The sequence below is a fragment of the Ailuropoda melanoleuca genome, chromosome 5, assembly GCF_002007445.2.
Source record: "Ailuropoda melanoleuca isolate Jingjing chromosome 5, ASM200744v2, whole genome shotgun sequence".
Taxonomy (NCBI): domain Eukaryota; kingdom Metazoa; phylum Chordata; class Mammalia; order Carnivora; family Ursidae; genus Ailuropoda; species Ailuropoda melanoleuca.
The window spans coordinates 39500014-39504990 of record NC_048222.1 but is presented as its reverse complement, the minus strand read 5'-3'; the positions used below and the strand labels follow the sequence as shown (position 1 = coordinate 39504990).

General features: G+C 38.0%; 1 pseudogene; it reads right to left on the bottom strand.

Moving 5' to 3' along the window:
* Positions 1–3215: 3215 nt before the first annotated feature.
* LOC105238242 lies at positions 3216–3440 on the bottom strand (annotated as a pseudogene).
* Between the last annotated feature and the right edge of the window lie 1537 nt (positions 3441–4977).

Below are 4977 nucleotides of genomic sequence, written 5' to 3'. Positions count from 1 at the left end.
TTATTTATTTGACAGAGATAGAGACAGCCAGCGAGAGAGGGAACACAAGCAGGGGGAGTGGGAGAGGAAGAAGCAGGCTCATAGCAGAAGAGCCTGATGTGGGGCTCGATCCCACAACGCCGGGATCACGCCCTGAGCCGAAGGCAGACGCTTAACCGCTGTGCCACCCAGGCGCCCCTTTAGTTGTTTTTTTTTAAACAATGTATTTATCTAGTTCTAATATCAGGATATGATGGTCTCATAAAGAGTTGGGACATGTGCTCTCCTCCTTTTTCTGAAAGAATTCATTTAAAATTGGTATTATCTCTTTCTTAAATGTTTGCTGGAATTCACTAGTGAAGCCATCTGGATCTGGAATGTTTTGTTTTGGGAGGAAGGTTTTAAATTATTAATCCAATTTTTTAAATGAATTATGTGTTGTGCTTCAGTTTCCAATTTCAGTTTCAATTTCAACGTTACTCAGATTTTAGCAAAAACTATATGCAGAAGCAGAGCTAAGAAACCCCCAAGTGACTTAATTAAATATTATACACTCAAACAATTATTTCTTTCAAAAGATAAATGGCAAAAGCAAACCTAAGCGGTGTAATGGGGTGGATAATCCGAATCCTTGAATCAATCTTCTTCTCTCCCTAACTCAAGATCAGGTGTCCTTTGATCTCTTGACATTCCAGTGTCACTTGGAGAGACACAGGCAGCCAAGCACATGGGTTGTTCAATGGAAAGTGGCTTGATGATGGTGTAACCGACTGGCGTCTTATTCTCCAGCTCTCTCCCTGGTCAGAAGGTACAGGAGTTTTCATCAGTATGCTTCCGTACGTAGTGTCTTGGTAAGCGTAACTCTATCGACTGCTTTTTGCTCTATATGTGCCTGTCAACTTAGGAGGAAATAGTCATAGCATTTTATGTTCTCATGTTCTTTTACATGATGCCGGTCATATTAGTCAAAGCAGGCCATCATAGGTCACACAAATAGCTCTAAGGATGGGAAATGTCACTCACAAAGCTNCTAAATGGCAAAAGCAAACTTAAGCAGTGTAATGGGGTGGATAATCCGAATCCTTGAATCAATCTTCTTCTCTCCCTAACTCAAGATCAGGTGTCCTTTGATCTCTTGACATTCCAGTGTCTCTTGAAGAGACACAGGCAGCCAAGCACATGGGTTGTTCAATGGAAAGTGGCTTGATGATGGTGTAACCGACTGGTGTCTTATTCCCCAGCTCTCTCCCCGGTCAGAAGGTACAGGAGTTTTCATCAGTATGCTTCCGTACGTAGTGTCTTGGTAAGCGTAACTCTATCGACTGCTTTTTGCTCTATATGTGCCTGTCAACTTAGGAGGAAATAGTCATAGCATTTTATGTTCTCATGTTCTTTTACATGATGCCGGTCATATTAGTCAAAGCAGGCCATCATAGGTCACACAAATAGCTCTAAGGATGGGAAATGTCACTCACAAAGCTCAAGATACATTCATAACACGTATCAGGCTGTTGTGGGTTTTTTTTTTTTTCTTCTTGAGTAAGTTGCGTCTTTAAGCAATTGGTCATTTCATCCAATTTGTTGATTGTANCCTGCTTTTTGCTCTATATGTGCCTGTCAACTTAGGAGGAAATAGTCATAGCATTTTATGTTCTCATGTTCTTTTACATGATGCCGGTCATATTAGTCAAAGCAGGCCATCATAGGTCACACAAATAGCTCTAAGGATGGGAAATGTCACTCACAAAGCTCAAGATACATTCATAACACGTATCAGGCTGTTGTGGGGTTTTTTTTTTTTTTCTTCTTGAGTAAGTTGCGTCTTTAAGCAATTGGTCATTTCATCCAATTTGTTGATTGTATTGGCATGAAGCTGCTCATCGCCCTCCCTTACTGTGCTGTTACCCACGGTCTCTAGAGTGTGTACTTAGATCTTCCCTTCCATTCATTAGGCTAGTAATTTGTCTCTCTCTCTCTCTCATTCTCTGATGAATCTCACCACAAGTTTTTCAATGTATTGGTCTTTTTGGAAGCCTGCTTTTGGTTTTGTTGACGCTCACAATTATTTGTCCATTTCCTATTTCTTCTCCTTATTATTTCTTTCCATTTACTTTTGGTGTCATTTGCTCTTCTTTTCCCAGTTTTTTTTTTTTCCAGAATGAAACGAGAAACATTGATAAAATACCTTTCTAAAATAAACATTTAAAGGCAAACAATTTTCATCAAGCAGTATCCCACTAATTTCATAATCACCGATTTTTCATAATCACCAATTAAGGTATCTTTGTAAATATCTCTTGTGATTTACTTTTTGAATCAAGGCTTTTGAATCAAGAAGTGTGTTGTTTGGGGTGCCTGGGTGGCTCAGTTGGTCTTGATTTCAACTCAGCTCATGATCTCAGGGTTGTGAGATGGAGCTCAGCTGGGAGTCTGCTTGGGTTTCTTTCCCTCTTCTCCTCCCTCTGCTCCTCTCCCACCTCAACACTTGCTCTCTCTCTCTCTCTCTCTCTCTCTCTCTCTCTCTCTCTCGCAAATAAATAAATAAATAAATAAATCTTTTTTTAAAAAAAAGACATGTGTTGCTTAATTTCTACATATTTGGGATCTTTCTGATACTGATTTTTGGTTTAATTCCATTTTGTTGGAATTAAACAGACTTTGTTTTCAGTCCTTCAGATATACTGAGATTTTTTTTTTTATGGCATCTTGATACATGTACTATTTGCACTTTAAAAAACTGTTCATACTGTCGTTAATGGATGCTCAATAAATGTCAGCTAGGGTCAAATTGGCTTAAAGTGCTGTTCAGGTGTTTTTTTAATCTGTACTGATTTTTTTATTTTTCTTCTACCAGTAATTGAGAGAAAAGTATTGAAATCTCCAACATAATTGTAGGCCCATCTATTTATCTTTGCAGTTCTAGAAATTTTGCTTCATGCACTTTGAAATTATCTTAGTAAAAGTATACACACTTAGGATTTTGTCTGTCTTGATGAATTGTGTTTTATTACAATTAAAAATTCATTTTTATCTCTAATCATATTTCTTTTCCCAATACCACTTTTTCTTTTCTTTTTTAAGTTTCAGATATTTGTTAATCAGTGTAAACCCCAACACAATACCCCAACATGATTGCATGCATTTTGGGGGAAAATATTCCCTGGTTAAGTGGAAGACTGTGCAGATGGCTTCTGGGAGAACTTCATTCTAAGCAGTGTTATAGGGAAACATTTTCCTTAGAAGTTTGGACCCTCTTTCTTCAGTTTGCCATAATCTACATTCACTGAGTAGAACTTGTATTGATCATGGGACCCAGTTTGTTTCGGGGTTCTGTGTTATTCTTCCTATCCCAACTAACAACATCATTGAACAATGCCAGGCACAAGACATCCAGGACTGCGCCAATAAAATAGTGAGACAGAGATCAAACTCGGATGCTTCTTGGCCTGACCCGGGATCATGGTTGTGGCAGAGGCCTCTGGTCCAGAAGGAGAAAAGATCAAATCTTCAAGGCCCGGCACTAAGTAGTCCTACAACAAGGATGAATGGATGTCCAAAGTCACCCAGCTACTTTTTCTGATAATAATATAGTCGCACACGTCTTACCATTATTCTTTTCATGGTGTATCTGATTCCATCCTTTTCCTTGCAAACTACCTGTGCCTTTATGTTTAAAGTGGGTTTCTTATAGACAAGCATATAGTTGGATCAGCCTTTTTGTTCTATCCGATAGTATCTGATTTTTAAATTGGGATGTTTAGACCATTTATTTTAATGTAATTTTTGGTATGAATCTTCCATCGTTTTTCTTGCTTCCTATTTGTCCCATATGTTCTTTGCTCCTTTTCCCTTCTTTCCCTGCCTTCCTTTGGGTTAATTAGGTTTCATTTTTGTTCCATTCAGTCTCCATTATTGACTAATTAGATACACTTCTTTATTTTTTTAGTGGTTTTTCCACAGCCTCCAATAGATATCTTTAGCTCCTTACAGTTCCCCTTTAAATAAAATTATATTCTTTCATGTGTAGTTTTTGACCCTTACAACACTATACAGTCTTTTCTGCCTCCTATCCTTTATATTATCGTCATACATTTATTCAATTATCTTCTAAAGAACTTACAAAATGAGGGGAAAAAAACATTTACTAACGTATTTATACTATTTTTGACGCTCTTTGCTTCTTCCATTAGATCCAAGTTTACAGCTGGTATCATTCGTTTCTTCCCAAAGAATTTCCTTTCATCTTTCTTGTTGTGTGGTTCTGCCAGTAATGAAATCTATCAGCTTTTGTTGCCTGAAAAAGTCTGCAGTTTATTTTCTTTTTTAAAGAATATTTTCTCTGACTATAGAATTCTATATTGACAGAGTATTTCTTTCTTTCCTTTTAGCACCTCAAAAGTGTCTTTTCTCGTTTTCTGGTTTGCACAGCTTGTGACAATAAGTGTGTGGTATTGTTATCTTTCATTCTCCAACATAGAGTGCCTTTTTTCTTTAGACGCTTTTAATAGTTTCATTATTGGTTTTCAACAACTTAATCATGATATGCCTTTGGTTTTCTTTATTTTTGTTCTGCTTGGGATTTATTGAGGTTCTTGGGTTTATGAGTTAACATTTTTCCTCAAATATGGAAAAGTTTTGCCAATAGTACTTTAAATATTTTTCTGTCCCTTTCCCCCTCCTCTGGGACTTTAGCAACATACGTATTAGATTGTTTATGCTGTCCCATAGGTCACTGTGACTATTTATTGTTCAGCCTCTTACAAATTTTCTGTGCTTGAGTTTTTTTTTAAGATTTTATTTATTTATTCGACAGAGATAGAGACAGCCAGCGAGAGAGAGAACACAAGCAGGGAGTGGGAGAGGAAGAAGCAGGCTCATAGCGGAGGAGCCTGATGTGGGGCTCGATCCCATAACGCCGGGATCACGCCCTGAGCCGAAGGCAGACGCTTAACTGCTGTGCCACCCAGGCGCCCCTGTGCTTGAGTTTAGACAGTTTCT